This window comes from Toxorhynchites rutilus, chromosome 2 (genome assembly GCF_029784135.1).
Source record: "Toxorhynchites rutilus septentrionalis strain SRP chromosome 2, ASM2978413v1, whole genome shotgun sequence".
Classification (NCBI taxonomy): domain Eukaryota; kingdom Metazoa; phylum Arthropoda; class Insecta; order Diptera; family Culicidae; genus Toxorhynchites; species Toxorhynchites rutilus.
Window position 1 is genome coordinate 103092349 of NC_073745.1, and position 18798 is coordinate 103111146.

Genomic DNA, 18798 nt, shown 5'->3' on the forward strand with positions numbered 1-18798 from the left:
AAACCAACCATTGCAATGGTCATCATGCGTTGGAAACTGTTTGGACTTATATTTAATCCAAACGATAATACCGTAAATTGATAATGTCCGTTTTGTGTTGAAAATGCTGTAAATTTTCTAGACTCAGTGTCCAAAGGTACTTGATGAAAACCTGACATGAGATCTAAAGATGAAAAATATTTTGCACTTCCAAGTTGGTCTAAAATATCATCAATTCTTGGTAGAGGAAGTTTGTCTGCTAACATTTTCTTATTTAGTTGTCTGAAATCGACAACTAAACGCCATTTCTTGTCATTATCACTAGATTTTTTTGGTACTAGAAGAATTGGTGAATTATATGGTGAAACTGAGGGTTTAATTATATTACTCTCTAACATTTTATTCGCCTGTCTATTTATTTCATTATGTTGAGCATGAGTTGTCTTGTAATTATGAATATATACTGGAAGTTTGTCGTTCAGAACGATATTTTGCGAATAGAAATTGTTTTGGGTCACATGAAATTTTTAAAACCGTTGATACAGAAAAATTCCCATATATGCTAAGGACAAGTTTAAAAATTTAATTATAGACATCAAGATATATTTTGTCTTCCGGAAAAGGATTCCGGAAGACAAAATATATCTTGATGTCTATTAATTAAATTTTTAAACTTGTCCTTAGCATATATGGGAATTTTTCTGTATCAATGGTTTTAAAAATTTCATCGAATCTATTATTATTATTATTATTTGTTATTACCATTAAGTATTGAGTAAATATTTAAAATACTTAAAGTAGGTTTAAATTCTGAATAGTGTATATACAAAGGTTTGTTTGTGGTATTTACAAATTTTACATAGGGTTTTGCTGGTGAAATTATAGTATTTCCACAGAAAACTCCTGGGTAAATTTCTTCTGAATGAACTACCATATCTTCTATAATATTTAAATACGGTATCCTTCTAACTACTTCACTTCGGCTCGGTAACATGAAGCTTTCTTTTAAATTATCTGTACATTAGCTATATTAAAGGTAAGTAGCCATATAATCTATTAAGCACTTATATTTTATTAAAAAATCTCGTCCTAGTATACCGTCTGCTTGTATTGGTATATCTGCGGTAACTAGATGAAAATCATGATTTAATGTTAAAGTATTATTTAAATATACTTGTATTTCTTATTCCTAGAGTTTTTCCGCTATTTTCCGTAATTCCGGTTAATTTTATCTTATTATTAATATTTACAGGTTGGTTTGGGAGAATATTTCGTGCTTTAAACAAGGAAATATCTGCACCGGTGTCAATGATTAGGTTGCATACTTTATTTCCAGTCATGCGCACTTCGACCTGAATAAAGTTTGATGCATTTAAATTTATTGTCAAAATCGGTGAGCCTGACCGTAACAATTGCCCAGTTAGTCGACATCTGTGCTCAATTGTTACTGGTTGGCTAAAAAATAATCGGGATTGTAAATTCCTGATTGTGTCGGTTGATTGTTAGGGTTATTTGGGTTATTGTTGTTGAATGGTACCACAGCTTGGCAAGTATTATCTGATTCGTTTTGTGGATGAAATCGATTATTGCTTGTATGATTATTCAGTCGAGGAATGTCTTGCTGATTTGCAATGTACATTCTCGTTGGAATATTATTTCTATTAAAAGTTCCGTTACGATTTCTATTGATATTCTGGTTGAAATTTCTTTGAGAAGGGTATTGTTGTGAGCCTTGGTTGAAATTTCTACTAACGGGATGTTGTTGCCAATTACGATTATTATTTGGGTATCCAGTCTGACATCTGCCTTGAAAATAATTTCTCTGGTTAAATCTGTCATTCATCATCGGATTTCTATGGTTAGAATTGCGATTTATATATTTGTTACTGTTCTGACCATAATTGTTCGGTTGTCTGTTTTCAATCGAATGCAGTACTACTGCATTTGTGTCTCTATTTTCTGTTTTCTCATTCTCCACCATGACATTGATGACCACATCGTCAGGAATTTATTCTCTAATATAAGTGTCTTTCAATTTATCTGTTAGAACCTCGAGTTGTTTTGTAAAATTACCGATTTCATTAACAGATTTCAATTTCAAATTTTTCAGATTAGCTACTGCTAAATCCGAATTCCCTTTTTCTTTATAATTTGATTTTATTCGCGTTGTGATTTCATCATAATCAGTTGGGGTGGCGGAGAATAAATTTCTCGCTTTAACACTCAATTTCGTCAAAATTATTTGAATAGCTGCAGCCTTATTTTCATCTGGTACTATTGTTTTAGTCAGATTAACTGCATCTATAAAAGATCTTACTCTACCTGGACTTCCATCATAGGTGGGTATTAGTGTTGCCAATTCAGCGGCTGTTTTAATGCTTAATGCCATTTTGCTTGATTTCCGTGTTTTAAAATACCAAATTAAAATTTTTACTAGTATTTTTAATTTGATTTTCGTTTTAATCAAATTAATTTCGCTTTTTACCCTTAATAATGAGTCTTTTTGTTTATTACTTTGTATTACTTCTGATTAATCTAAAATTTTTATAACCTTCTGGTATATTTGTTTCAGTGCACCATAAGTTTCAACTTCATCATTGCAAACTGATGCTCCAAGTCGATATTCAAACGATTTTAATACAGTTCTATATTTGGCTAAATTTTCTTGCAATTGTTGCCTTTTAGATTCTATGTTATGCAATATTCGTGGTCTGTTTTTATTTTTATTTAGATTCTGGTATTCCTTTTTTAGATATGATTCAATTTCCTTGAGTTGGTCCATTTTACACATAGTTCCAACAACTTTCATTATACAACTCCAACACAACTCATTATTTATTTACTATAGTCTTTGTTCTTCCATAATAAAAAAAATTAAATGATTGAGAGAAAAAAATGATATTTACTGTTCGATAATCAATCACTATTACATTTTAATTTTTTATTGTTTATTTACAAATTTTTGTTTCCATCTTTCTTTTTGGCCGGGGAGTTTCAACCACGTGATTGGATCACATCCAGGCAATTCGTCAATCCTATCGTTCAAAGTCGTTTGAAAAATTTTCATAACATTTCAGATTTTATAAAATAATGAAAATATCAACGTAGAAAATCTGTCCATGCCGGAATCAAAGTTTATTCGAATTAAATTTGACAACTTCATAGAATAGAAACAGAGAAAGAAAATCAATGCTTACATCTGTTGGGATTGGTACTTTCAAACCATCTAGTATTTGGCTGAGAGGAACAGGAGCTGGTATAAATTGATGTTGATTTATACAAAAATAACTGTTTGTTTTCAGAAGTTCGAGACTGAATCGAGCATCGAGATTTGTCAATGCTCAACAAAAGGTTCGCTTTCTTAGGAATTTAAAAAATACGTTCTCAAATTTAAATGATAGATTTTTTATAATGTAGGTACATGTCTAATGTTTTTATTTACATTGTTTTGAAGATCAAATCTGTTAGGTGACGTCCCTCATTCTCCATACATTGCGTAAACCGATTTCTGGCGTTTGTCATGACTCTTGTTAGCGTAGCAGGTGTTATGTTGGCAATTTCTTCTTGGATGTTGGTCTTCAAATCTTGTAGGGTTCTTGGACGGTTCACATAAACACGGGATTTCAAAAAACCCCATAGAAAAAAATCACAATGGGGACAGATCGGAAGAGCGTGCCGGCCATTCCAAATTGCCTCTAATTGAGATAAGGCGCTCTGGAAAGTGTTCCCTTAAAACAGCCATCGATGCTCTTGAAGTGTGTGCTGTTGCACCGTCTTATTGGAACCAAGTGTCCCCAAAATCCAAATTTTCTAGCCGTGGGAAAAAAAAATTTGTAGCATGTTTACATACCGGCCCGAATTCACCGTCACTGTAACCTCATTTTTCCAAAAAAAAAACAGGGACCAATAATTCCATCTGAGGAAATTGCACACCACACTGTGACTTTGGGTGAATGCAAAGGCTTTTGATGCAATTCTCGAGGGTTGGTGTCACCCCAGTAGCGCATGTTTTGTTTGCTAACCGACCCACACAAATGAAAATGGGCTTCATCGCTAAAAAAAACAATAGCACCCTCGGGAACGACATCAAGAAGAAGCTCACACGCGTTCATCCGAGAATTGAAGTCACGTTCTGAAAGTTCCAGCACTATCGCCATCTTATAGGGATGAAAATGAAGATCATCACGAAGAATTCTTCTCACAGAACGATCGGACAGTCCAAGGGCAGATGCGTGTTTGCTCGCAGAACGCCGTGGCGATCGCAACATTGACGCTCTCACTGCTTCAATATCCTCAGGTGATCTAACGGGCCGAGGGACTCCAGTTCTTCCTTTTGTCGCACTTGCAGTTTGTCTAAATGTAGTGACCCATGTAACAATTGATTTGCGGTCTGGGACGGGAGCCAACGGGGCTAAATTAAAGCGATTCCGAAGTGCACGCTGTGTTGCAATAACCGAACATCCGCTTGAAAAGTAAACCTCAACGGCAAAGGCACGCTCCTCACCAGTGTTTGCCAAATGATCAACTCATTGAAAAAATCGCTTTCGTTCGTTCAAATATGATCTTTCAGGAAACATTTCCCCCAGCGGTATTCTTTTGTTGTTATGTGTTGCAAATCACGACACAAAAGAGAACGAGACAAATCTGCATCGGCTCGCACTTTATTGCACACCAGCATGCAAGCAAAGCTTTCATATACGCTTTTGGTCAGAAAGCTTATTTTCTTCTTTGCCTCTAACATATGCATATCGACCTCTCCATGCATCATGAAACAGCAGGATCGTACGGACCACGCAAAGCGAAAGATTCATATTCAGCTAATGTAGCAGATCCTGATTTTTAAGTCTCAGAGAGTGCAAACTATATTATTATTTATCTCGATAGAGGCTAAGGGAGGGTAGTCAGATTATATTTTCTATTTTTAAAGCTGCTATCCCTTGAAATATGTATATTCATATAGACCGCATAGTTTTACTAGCAACACCGCTCCAGTGAGAAGCAAAAACTCTCGCGTTTTATCTCTTTTCCCATTCGCTGCTCTCCGCAAATGGTGACTGAATGATGACGTTTTTTTTTGTTTCATTTATTGCTTTGCACTTTTCTGTGCAGTGGGTTTCGCTATAGTAAAATGGGACGATATATGCGGTTCAAACTTGTATGCAGGCTTCGAAAATGGTATGCGATGTTTGATACAGATCGGATATGCTGTTTTTGATTAAAACTAAATGTTGTTGAATCACTAATGTCGGGCAAGAGCCCGACATGGATTTCGGATAAAATGAAGTTTATACTTCCGAGGTTGAATCTAGACTGCTCTATTTTATTTCTTAAATTTACAGAGTTTGGCATGGTCTGGATTTTCTTGCCTTCGTGTGCATTTGATGCTTGGTGCTTGGTAAGCACAAAATGTGCTCATCTGCATGGGTGGCCCGCGCCGTCCGCTCAAACAGCGCTCGCATGGTCCAGGCGGTTTCTCCGCTGCGCCCCTTCCAGTTGTTGTAGTCGCTTGGCGTTCCTCCGCCAATGGTAGATGATGATGGCGATTATTATCGCCACGATAAATGCGCCGTCCACAGAATAGGACGCGACATCGTGCATGGTGATTGAATTTTCAACTTTGTCACTGCCGAACATTGTTGTGTGTTTGGATTACGGATGATTTCTTGGAACTCGCTCTGTTCCATACATCGTAGTGCGTTTTATTACGCCTCGGAGGGCCGATAATCGCTGAGGTCTCCATCGTGTGAACATTATTTCTTAGTTGTCAGCAAAATGCCTACGTAGGCCATTGATTCACAGGGTCGTTACCCATTCCGAGGGTGAGAACTTCCATATGCAATCAACAGTTTGCTTGCATGACACATTGTGTATCATTTGATTTTGATCGAAATCCAAACACTGCTTCTCACTATTCCAACGCATGATGGCGACTGAACCGTGTCGGGACAAAACTTTACAGTATCCCCTCTTGAACGAGACCACTAGCGCTCCGCTATGACATCAACTAACTGAGTGGCGCGCATTTAAAAAAAGGAAGTTATGCTGCCGCACCCTGGCACCCAGGCTTCAACGGGATATCCATCGATTGCTAGGTTGTTCCACAGATCATCTAACGATTTCGCTGCATACTCAAAATGTTTCGCTTCCAGTTTCGGATTGTTTTGAGTTTTTCATCCAAGTGAGATCCATAATTATCATGCGAAAGTATTAATACTTCTAACTTCTAGAAATATTAACCTTCCGACGTTCAACTCGGTTAAAAGCCATGCGTTCTGGACCATTTGTAAAAAAAGAATATTGCATCAAGATTCAATTGATTAAAATGATGAAAATATATATCTATGACCTTTTTAAAACGAGGATTCTCGTCTGGTCCTCCATCCACATTAATTATGATTACTGGGTTAATAAATCTTCGATATCGAATAATTTCGAATTCAGGGAGCTCGCCAACTTTTTCTTAAAATCGAACCCATGAATTTGAAGAACAGTGCCTTCCTGAACAAACTGCAACGTACGTTGGATCACTGTATCCAACTGATTCAGAATGACCAAAGTGCTCTATCTTCTTTCTGCACCTGTGATAACCGATGGAATAACCTTATGTGTAGCAGCCAAGAAAAAATAATGATCTGGAAGATTAACGCGATATTCGAGATGCATTGATCGTGGTTTAGCCCATTACAACACGTGCTTTATCATCTTGACTCAGGAAACACACCACATTCGGTCCCACAATCGAAGCTATCTGCTCAAGCATATAGGGGCGCTGAATTTATTTAGGAATAAAAATTGAATTATGTTACGTAACAAGCACGCTTACCCCTCTCCCCACTATGTCACATTAAGTAACAAAACCTCGAGCCCCCATCCCCCCCCTACATGCGTTACGTAATTTGTGCACGACGCCTATGTATATTTCAAGCTGTCTCTTGTGATCCAGCAACAGATCTTGCTGCTCTCAGAGCTTCCGATCGGGTACAATTTATATGCTTTATAAATTTTTGCAATCGCAAGCAATAGTACGATAACTAGAACTACACACAGGATAGTCTCATTAGTCTCGTGAAACTGCGAATGCTGTTCGAGATATTTAAGAACCGTAACCTGAGGATCTCCTGAATTCATTTATCCTAATTGCTTGATTATTTCCCTCCCTTTTTTTTTGTTGCTAATTTCGTATTACGGTAATATTGTATAAAATTCATTGGATGTCATAACTGCAATTTTGTTTGACTTACAAGGTTAGTTTGTTTGTTATTCCTTTTCGTATGAATTCACTTTTCCTCTGGAGTCGGCTCTGGGGCGCCTACTAATTAATTCCACTGCTACTGCTGCTGATGCTGCTACTAGCTGATGGCCCTCGCCGGGGAGGAGTTGATTAACCTCGTCCTCTGTTAATTCCTTTCATCTAGGTTCCAGCCTGCCAGTTCCTTACTCCTGGCAGTGGTTTCGCCTTCCACTCTTTAAATTATTCACCATTGTTCATCGATTCATCGATTCCCGACTCCGTACCCGTTTTTCATGTCATTTTTTTCTCACTGTTTTCTGCTGGTTGACACGTTTGTTGTACGCCAAAAAATTCTTCAGTAGTAACCAGGAGTAGACCCTCCAATAGATCTCCAATAGATCTCCAATCTCCAATTTTTGGGTTCACTTCCACCTGTTATCGCGAAATCGATGCTCACTGTTCACTTTTTGCGGCTCGTTTTTGGGTGAGTTTTGTTCCCTTTCACATGTTATCGCGAAAACGATTAAATACACTGATCAGATTGCGTTTTTGTTTATGCCAATATTACTTGTGAATTCTTCATTTTTACACAGCCACATACACATTAAATTTACAACACAATCTTTTTTTTCTGCTAAATCTTGATCGATTTTGTGGACGGGAACTTTAACGGGGCAAATAGTGAGCGCTGTTTTAAATTTGCTCGCGCATGCTGTTAACACTCACGGGTGCCGTTTAATTAAGACACTTCCCGATTTTCACTTTTTCCTTGAATCTCGATCACTTTGAAGAACGCTCGTTCGAATTCACTCACGGTCGCTTTTTCATATTAATTTTGTTATTGTTACTAAATCCCATCTGCTTGATGTTGCACATACCACAAACTGCCAAAAGTGTCGCAGAGAGGGCATACCTCAGATATTGCTCGTTTCAAATTTCTCGATACCGATTGCTATAATTGTTCGCCGGTCAGTCTATTAATCAAGTCGCATATTTTCCTCCAAGATTCACTAGTGGCTTTCACGCACTTTCAATGTGCTCGAAAATTCACGTTCGGTAACTCACGGTTTTTGAAGATTGCGGGTTTGAAAACACGGTCGCCATTTATTATTATGGCATTTACTAGCATTAATAACACTTCACTTTTACTTTTTCAAAAACAAAAAAATTCTCTTTATTTAAATAAAAAAAGGGCTTCGCCTTATAATAATTAAAACTCCACGCGAATGTTCGCGCGGAGTGTGTCTCTAGCACTCACTTAATATTGAACACAAAAGTCTTAAGCTAACCTTTTACAATAATTGTGTAGAGTTCTTTCTTGCGTTGGGAGGAGCCAAGTCATAGAGAAATAGCCAATCAATCGAATGCAGTGTTCGATGTGATTGGGGTCAAGAATGAAAAATGCTTACTGCGCGTAAGCGCGCATATCGCATAGTGCATATCGATTTCATGGGAAATCGTAAAGTATTACGACTTAGTAAACTGTCGCGTATTTCATCGGAACAGAACTAGGTCTGTTTTGGTTTTGGGTTTATCGCCATCAGCTGCGCGCGGTATTGTGGCAACACGATTGGACTTCGGATGCAGGTTCTTTACTCTATGACTGTTGGTTGTTGAATGTACTTTATTTTCCAAAATTGTTACAGTGGTAAACTTAACTAAAGGGAAGCGACGCGCGAAGCATGTTTGGTAAGCATCGGAGTTTGTTGTTCACATCTGGCAATAATAATCATAAGCAACAGAATTTGTTATGCTCATCTGGCATCAATAAAAATTGAATGGACAACAAGGAAAAGGAAAAGGTTTTGGTGCTGACTGTGTTGCTTCTTTGTAGGTCGAGAATTTGGGTGACAAACATGAGTGTTTAATTTATGGTTCAAGTAAACTCAAGCACATGGTTTGTGTTTAACGGCAATAAAAGATATGGATACATGAGAGTGAAATATGATAGTGTATCATATTACTACACTGCTAAGAATCCGAAAATTCCCTTGCTTCGTTTTGTTCTTACAGGATGTTGTATCTCTTGGATAGCGTCGTCACACAGTCGCTCGATTGACGTCGCTATTTGCTCTAAGACGGAATCTTCGATTATAATTTTCATGTCATTAGTCGCAGTGGTCAAATTGCCTCTTATCCCGTTGATTGTTTTAATATCTTCTTCTGGTATAACATTCCTTTGCATGTTGGTCTTCCATGTTCCTCTTCTTAGGAGACATGTTCCCACGTGATCGAAAATGATGCCATCGTCTGATATGGGTTTTATTTGTATCGCACTGACAAGAGAAAATGACATTATGATAATCATTATTATTTTCATCGCATTAAACCAACGTCCGAATCTTCTCTTGAGGTTGCTGTTTTCACATTTTCTTGCAATTCATCCTTTTTGTTTACTTGCTCGGAGCGCTTCTTGTGTTTAGATTTCCTACGATGATAATTCGATCGTACTTGCTTGACATCACTACCGTCCATATCGGATGTAAACGTACTGTTTTTATTGCGATTAGAACTGATTCCGTCGGATCTTGTTTCATTTGGTATGTTCTTCACATCAATGTTTTCCTCTGCGGAGTGTACTCCCACCATGTGCCTTGAATCTTCATCGATATGAGTATGGATCAACAAATGATCATATTCGATATTTGAGTTTACATTGCCGAAAATGAACCAACCTAGTTTGCTTCTCACGGCTATGGGATCTTTGTCATTTCCTTTTCTAGTCTCCATGGCCGATAGCAAATGGCTTTCAGGTTCAGCCCAATCAAAATCGTAGGTTCAGCCCAATCAAAATCGTAGGTTTGGCATGTTCATAATTTTGAATCGGAAGATTCCTTAGATGCGGATATTTTGCTGCCATCGCAGTATAATTTAATGTCTGCATCGGGAGTTGAAGGTTCTTTATCGTGCGTACACCATCAAGCCGATATGACTTTCTCGATGACCCTTGTATGCGTACTTGCAATACCCTGCTTCTAGTTTCTTCTCTTGAGACATGTTGCGTCCATTTTAGCCTCAGAGGTTCTTCCCGTCCATACAAGTCTAATGAGTTTGCTATGTTTTCATCAAGAAGGGTTATTGAGAATCCCGTATCCAAGAAGGCGTATGTATCAATTGAGTTTCTACCATTTTGGAGCGTTACCGGAATGATTTGGTAGTATCGCTTACTGGTTTTATCTTCGTGAAGATTAGTTTCAGCTGTGGTTTGCGCAGGCTCAGATTGATTTCAGTACGTTTCAGTTTTCAGTACGAGGTGTATTCGGGACTGTATTGGGATGCAGAATTTTGTGATGACGCTTATTGCATCTATTTAAACCACATCGATTTGATCTTATGAACATGCCAAACCTACGATTTTGATTGGGCTGAACCTACGATTTTGATTGGGCTGAACCTGAAAGCCATTTGCTATCGGCCATGGAGACTAGAAAAGGAAATGACAAAGATCCCATAGCCGTGAGAAGCAAACTAGGTTGGTTCATTTTCGGCAATGTAAACTCAAATATCGAATATGATCATTTGTTGATCCATACTCATATCGATGAAGAACATTCTCTCGTTTTGTTGCCCTTTCCTAGGCAGCTGAAGCATAGTTTGTTTTTCGATACATAATTCATTTCTCTCCCTTGTGGTCATACCTTTAAATTTTCTGCAATCATAAATCGTATGATTGTATGAGCAAGCAGGACATATTAATTGAGTTCTATTCTCCTGATGAAGATGTATGGGTCTTCTGTTGGTTTCTGTCGACGTTGTTGTCATATTTCTCATTATCCTCGCATACGGTTTGAGCCAATCGCTCATCCGTCGTAGATATGGCACTTCTTTTGTATTCATTCGTTCTTGAGTCCTTTCTATTTGCAAATTATATGGTAATCTTCTTACTAAATCATCGGTCAATCTGATGTCTAGCAGATATCCCTCATGATTGATAATACTCATATTCGCTATCATATTCTGCAGAGCGTCAGATATTTCTATGACTAGCGTTCGACTTCACCTTTTCAGTTTCTGTAAATCATTGAGTAACTCTTCATAGATAAATTTCGGATTACCGAAATTTTCTTCCAGTCGTTCCATAATGCTCGGAACGTTTTCTGAATTTATAAACAGCTGTTGAACGCTTCTAGCTGCACGTCCTTCCAGAGCTGCTTCCAATCTAGTTAGGTTTTCAGAATTAGTGAATGCACATTCACGTGTACTTTCGAGATAGATCTCTTTAAATTTTGGCCAATCTATTGGCGAGCCGTGATACTTGGGCAGGGCCTTTTGTGCCTGCCTCCTTGACAATATTGTAAATTCACTATAGCTATAGCTCTCTCTGGTCTTTCCGTCATGGTTGAACCGGTTGGCAAGTGTAGTAATAATGTCACGTTCTGTAGGGCGATTTTCGGAGTGAAATGACGTGCATTTCTCTAGAGTCGAAACTAGAATGAATTGATTTTATTTTGCATTACTTAGCTGAACTTATTGCTAGAAAGATCTCTCTAAAAAAAAGTAATATGAGGAAATTGGAAAAACGCATGTGCACTTGAATTTGATGACGGTTGATGACTCGTCGTGAAACATCGAACTGTTGTAATTCGAGAACGGTCGTGGCTGAGCCTGGGAAGTTGCGTCGTTGGCGGTTCGAGCATGGGCAATTGAACTTGGGTGTTATTGCCCACGTTCGAGGCCAAGACGATGGAATTTTATTGTTGTTAGCTACATCTGTTTGTAATTATGCAGCTCAAATATTATGCACCACATCTCCCCCTTTTAAGGAAAATGATGAGCGTAGAGGAATCATTTTGAAATTTAAATCTGTGCGTTACCAAGTACCTCTGATACTTAGGACTAAAGTTGTACGAAAATAAATCGTATCATATGTTGATAAATGTTCCAATTACAACTTAATTATCCTGTTCTTATGTACTAATTTCTCTTCATTGGTGTTACCATTTTTTATTGTTATATTCGGATGATTGATTGAAATAATTTCTTAGGGGCCATTGTATACCACATCTAATTTTCTGTTGTTTTCTGCTTTAAGTAGTATTTTCTCTCCTATTGAAATGTCTATGGGGTTTACTATTGTTGATTGTCTAGCTAGTCTTTTTTGCTTAGACTTTATTAATAGCTCTCGGGCTCTGATTGCTGTGGATTGTATCATGAATTTGAGCTCTGCATAGTAATTTTCGTAATTATAAATGGGATCTATTTTTGTAGGTTTTATTAAACTTTTAGGATAATTAACTAGGTTGCCAAAGACTAGCTCATATGGAGTGTATGAATGCTCTATATTTGGAGTAGTGTTGTAATAGAAAGTATAATATTGAAGCCAAGAATCCCAATCATCGTGTTGCTCATTAATGAATTGTCTTAAATACTCATTAAGGCATCGATGATTGCGTTCTAGGCCACCTATGGTCTGAGGGTGGTATGCTGTGGAAAAATGATGTGTGATTGCCAGTAGTGAGCAAATATTTTTAAATAGTTCATTTTTGTATTCTGAACCTAAATCGCTTTTAATTAAATACGGGCATCCGTATATGAGAACACAATGTTCTACGAATGCTTTTGCTAAGATTGTTTGCTTTTGTTTGAGATTGTTTGTCTGGTATGGGAACAGCAATAACGTACTTTGTGAGATCACATTGTATCGTTAGGGCATATCTGTTTCCATTTTTGGTTTTCGTCATAGGTCCGATTGTATCGATTGATACAAGATTAAATGCTTTACTGGGTGTACTGGTTTCAGTAAATTTTTCTTTTGTATTTATTGTGTGTTTATTTAACTTACAATCAATGCAATTTCTAACGAATTCATTGATATTTTTCCTCATGTTATTCCAATAATACACTGTTCGTAATTTTTTTAATAATCTTGTAGTTCCTACGTGTCCTCCTAAAGGAGATGCGTGGTTCTCATGGATTATTTGATAGATGTCATTTTCGTTGGTTATAATCATTTCTGGTGAGTAGATAATTATATCTACTTCATTCAATGATTGATTATAAATCGATTTGAATTTTTCAATGTTGATTTCCGAAGAAATAACACTGTTTCTTGCAATTGCTATCTTTTTTATTTTTAGATGTTTGGCCATTGTACTAATTGTATCAATAATTTCATGGACGTCCTTAATTGTTGTGCACATATTCTCAGAAAATTGCGCTTGAGCAATATTCTTTTTCAACTTTTTGTCATACATTTTTATTTTCAGTACTGATTGTGTTTCATTCATTTCAAAGACTAGTTTAGGAAGATTAAAAGCATCGATGTTATTCACTGAATCATATGCTCTAAGGTGATCAGTCTTAGAGTTACATAATTTAGTGACATCTTCGACTTTATTTCGCGTCATTGACCTTGTCTGTATTGGTAAAACAGAGATGGTTTTGAGTTCATCTGAATCAACAATTACTCGTGAAAGTGCATCGGCGCCGACGTATAGCTTTCCTTCCACATATTCAATGTTGAAATCAAATTCTTCTAAATCCACACGAATTCTAGTCAATCTAGACGAAGGATTTTTCATTGTAAATAGGTATACAAGAGGACGATGATCAGTTTTGACTGTAAATCGTCTTCCGTATAAATAAGGACGAAAGTAGGTAATTGCCCAGTGGATTGCGATTAATTCTTGCTATATTGTGGACTTGTTACGTTCACCTTGGTTAAAAGACTTACTCGCAAATGCCACTGGTAGATAAGTGTCGTTATAGGGTTGAGTCAACATTGCACCACAAGCTATTTTGGAAGCGTCGGTGTTTAAAATAAATGTTTTTTTTTGAAATCAGTAAATTTTAGGATTTGTGGGGAAATCAACTTGTGTTTTAAAATTTCAAATGAATTTTTACAGTCATCAGACCATTCGAATTTTACTTTTTTACGTAATAAATTATTCAAAGGAATTGCCAGTTCTGCAAAATAGGGTATGAAACGTCTATAATAATTACAGAACGCATCGAATCTTCTAACGTCGTCTGCGTTTTTGGGAGTCGGAAAGTTAAGAATTGCTGAAAATTTCGATTTATCAGGTTTTATTCCTTCATTAGTAATGTTGTGACCTAAGTATGTCACACCAGAACAAAAAAAATTACATTTGGCTGGGTTAAGTTTAAGATTTCTTTGTCGAAGCTTTTCAAAAACAATTTGTAAATTTTGCAAATGGTGTTTAATGGAACATCCAATGACAGTAATGTCATCGATGTATAAAAATGCGCAATCCGCAGGAAGACCACTTAATGCAATGGTCATCATCCTTTGGAAGCTGTTCGGTGAAATATTCAAACCAAACGGAAGTCTTTTAAATTCGTAATGACCCGATTCGGTGGAGAAGGCTGTAAATTTTTTCGAATTATCATCCATTTCTATTTGATGAAATCCAGACATCAAATCTAGAGTAGAGAAATATTTAGCTCTACCTAGTTGGTCTAAAATATCATCAATTCTAAGGATAGGAAATTTATCCCCTAGAATTTTTTTATTAAGTGGTCTGAAATCTATGACGAGACGCCATTGTTTATCGTATGTAGTAGATTTCTTAGGGACAACCAAAATGGTGAATTGTACTGAGATAAAGAAGGTTGAATGATATCATCCTTCAGCATCTTATCCACTTGTGATTTAATTTCGTCTCGATGGACTTCAGGAAGTCTATAATTTTTAATATAAACCGGTGAGTTGTCTGCAAGACGGATGGTCTGCTTGTAAAAATTATTATATGTCAGGTTATCTGTCTGTAAAGCAAAAATATCGTGATATTTTTTACATAATTCTGTTATTTTTGATTTTAAATCTGGTGGTGTTTGTTCTAGCATTAGTTCCGTCACTAATTGTTGGTATCTGTCTTCATCGTTTCGTTTATTAAAGGTATATATTTCATAATTTTCAATGTTGGACAGTTGATTTGAAAAGTTTCGTTTGATTTTGACTATTTTGTTTGTAGTGTTGAGAAATTTTAAAATAGGAATGCTTGAATTGAGTATGGAATTCGCGACAAATACTCCAGGCTGTATTTCATTTGATTTTACTAGATATGTATTATTATCATTCGCAATGATTATTCGTCGAAACACTTCACAACGGGGTGGAAGAAAAATGTCTCCATTGATATCATCATGAATTGGAACTTCACAAATTTCAGAGTTATTTCTAACTGTTAGGATCCAAGTGTCATAATCGATTGAACAATGATATTTGCATAAAAAGTCTCTGCCGAGTATTCCATCAGTGGGGATTGGTAAATTCTGGCTAACTATATGAAAATAATGATCGATTTTGTTTTGGTCTGATAAGGTAATACCTGTTAAAACAGTGCCTGAAGTGGGTACTGTATAGTCGCTAATTCCTAAAATTGGACATTGGTCATTAGTGTCTACGAATGTTGTTGGGTTAATCCTGTTTGCCTTGAAAATAGAAATTTCTGCTCCGGAATCCACAAGTAGGGTGCATTCTGTATCAAAAAAATCTAGCTGCAGAACAACAAAGTTACTACAAGTCGGATTAATTGAAAAATAACGTTTTACTGGCGCTGCTGCACTAATTGAGCTAGCTGCACCGATTGATTTTGTTGCTGATTGATTATTCCCCTAATTTGTTGTTGATGTTGGGGGACCTGGATGTTTCCCTGGTTATTGTAAAAAAACTTGACGACCACGTACTTGGTTTCGATGGTAGGATTGTTGATAACCTCTACCTCGCCAGTTATTATTATTATTGGTTCTGTAACCATTATTATCATTGTATTGATTGTAATTTTGTAAATTATTCTAGCATCCGCTATTATTATATGTGGTTCTGCCGCGAGGTCCATAACCTCGTCCGCTCTGCCCACGATTATTTATGTATCTGCCACGTCCCCTCTGGGTAGCGTGGAAAATTTGTCTTGATTGCGTTGACTCTGTGGAGTCATTTTCCTGTAATTTTTGCACTGCGTCTTTAAATTGTGCAAAATTTCCGGCCTTCAATATAAGTTTGGTATCAGTATTCCTGATACCGCTTATAAGGGCCTCTACTCCCCGTTTTGTGGACATTTTTTCTGCTGTGTCCTGGGGAATTTTTTCTGTTATGTACGCGAATTTCAGATCGTTAGTCAATTTTTCTACAGCATCGCAGAAGTTTTCTGTTGTAGAATTTTGTTTGACAGTTTTTAATTTAGCTAGTATGCTGTCCGAGGAAGTTTTAGGTGCGCAACGTATTTTAAATGCGTCAACAATTTCTTGAAGGGTATTCAACTCTCCCACTGCCTGGCGCGCGAGTCCAGTGAGTCTTGTTTTCACGAATCGAACAACCGTAGCTTGTGCTGCAGCTCTTTGTTCCGGCGTGGCATTATCAAATTCTGTGTCAACGGTGTCTGCAAATAACGCCACCGCGTCGATAAATGCGTCTAGTTGTGTTGGTGAACCGTCATAGGCACTAACCAATGCGGTTCCCAATTTAATATCTACCACTGGCATTCTCACTTCAATTTCCGTTCTTGCTTTAATTGCTTTGCTTAGCGTTTGGCAAAAAATTATTCCTAATCCTACTGTTTTAAATTTTCTCGGTGAATTATTGGAGAATGCTAACTTAATATTAAGAATTTCGATTATTTCGGCGTATGCTAGCCGCTTTGCTTTGATGAGGAATTGTAATTCATTCGGAGGGAGATCGTCTTCGTTAAGAGCAAGTAGATTTCTAATATTTTCATATATTTCTTTACAATGCTTTAATTTAGCTTTTACGGTTTCAGTTTTATATTTTCTGCTTGGGGCTTTTTTTAAGTTTGCTAAAATTCTATTGAGCTCTCCTAAACTATTCTGGATATCTATTATATCCTCATTTATACCCATGTAATGTAATGTAATTTATTTACTATTAAATCACTTACAGTATTTTAGATCATTTGGCGGTACTTAATCATCGCTGGGGCTGCTACCGTCGGGACCGCAGTAGGGGCTGATATCGTCGGGACCGCTGTAGGGGCTGCTTCCTTTCTGCCGCGTCTATTTCCATTGTTCCGATTTTTGATCATGTGATCACGTGACACCAACGTTGGTCCGTAGTTTGATTTGCGTCGCACTAACTTCACATTAACGTTTGTCTTATTATTGTTTGTTCAAACATTCTGTATAGCAGCAACTCAACGCGCTGCGCGTATTGCTTCGGTGCGCCTGCACCTTTTGTATGCTTTCACAAATTTCAATCCTGCTAGTATTGCCACTAGCACTAGGATGATGCACATAATTGTTTCATTGCTTTCGTGGAACAGCGTATGCTGTTCCAGCAAGTTGAGCACTGTGACCTGTGGGTCACCAGTGTTTTCCACTTTTTTCGAACTAAAAAGTCCCATGTCCGAACTAGTTTTATTTCTTTGCACTACACTTTTTCACTTTTGGTGTTGCGTGTTTTCTGCAGTGTCCGTTCACTTATAGTTTTCACTTAGCCGCAAATGCGGGTCCTGTCACGGTCGCCATGTAGTAATAATGTCACGTTCTGTAGGGCGATTTTCGGAGTGAAATGACGTGCATTTCTCTAGAGTCGAAACTAGAATGAATTGATTTTATTTTGCATTACTTAGCTGAACTTATTGCTAGAAAGATCTCTCTAAAAAAAAGTAATATGAGGAAATTGGAAAAACGCATGTGTACTTGAATTTGATGACGGTTGATGACTCGTCGTGAAACATCGAACTGTTGTAATTCGAGAACGGTCGTGGCTGAGCCTGGGAAGTTGCGTCGTTGGCGGTTCGAGCATGGGCAATTGAACTTGGGTGTTATTGCCCACGTTCGAGGCCAAGACGATGGAATTTTATTGTTGTTAGCTACATCTGTTTGTAATTATGCAGCTCAAATATTATGCACCACACTCGCACCCCCTTACTTAGCCACTTTCGACACCCGTTCCAAGAAGTTCAACACAGGTTCTGTTATCGTCGACCGAACCGCTCGGGCAACCACAAATTTCGAGAATCCGCAAGTGAGGAGCAACACGTACGAATTACCTCTAGCTGATCGGACAAATGACCCCATATGATCCATATGCACTATTCTAAATGGTATGGGTTCTTTGGGTAGGGGATGTAAATATCCCTCTGGTTTTATAGAACGCGCATTGTGGACACGCTTGTATGTATGACCGTACATACTTGCGCATCTTCGGGAACCAGAATTTTTGTTTCAGTCGTTTCAACACTTTTTCCTCTCCGAAGTGACCCATATCATCGTGGTATGCGTGCACTAGACGCCAACGAATACGGTTTGGAACCACGAAACATTTTTCTCCTTCCACCACTCTTATCAGACGATGCCGATCCAACTGATAACACTGCCGAATTTGTCTCTCTTCATCGGTCAACGGGGCTCTCCCCAACACATCAATAATGTCACACAATCGAGGATCTTGTCTCTGTAGTGCCACTAGAAAGTCACTGTTGCTTATATCGATGGGCATCATATCGCACAGAACAGGTTCAATACTTTCACCATTTCCAACAGGATTTCTACTCAAAGCGTCCACATACCTCATGGAGCTTCCTGGTCTATGCTCCATGCAAAAATCATATTCAGTCAGTTTCAAAAACCACCTCCCGATTCGAGCATTCATGTCACGTTTCTCATAC

The 18798-nt window shown here is 37.6% G+C and overlaps 1 protein-coding gene across 2 annotated transcripts in view; it reads left to right on the forward strand.

The window, feature by feature from the left end:
- Positions 1-18798, forward strand: part of LOC129768551 (protein lines) — a 155418-nt gene that overhangs the window by 90797 nt on the left and 45823 nt on the right. The window lies entirely within an intron of this gene.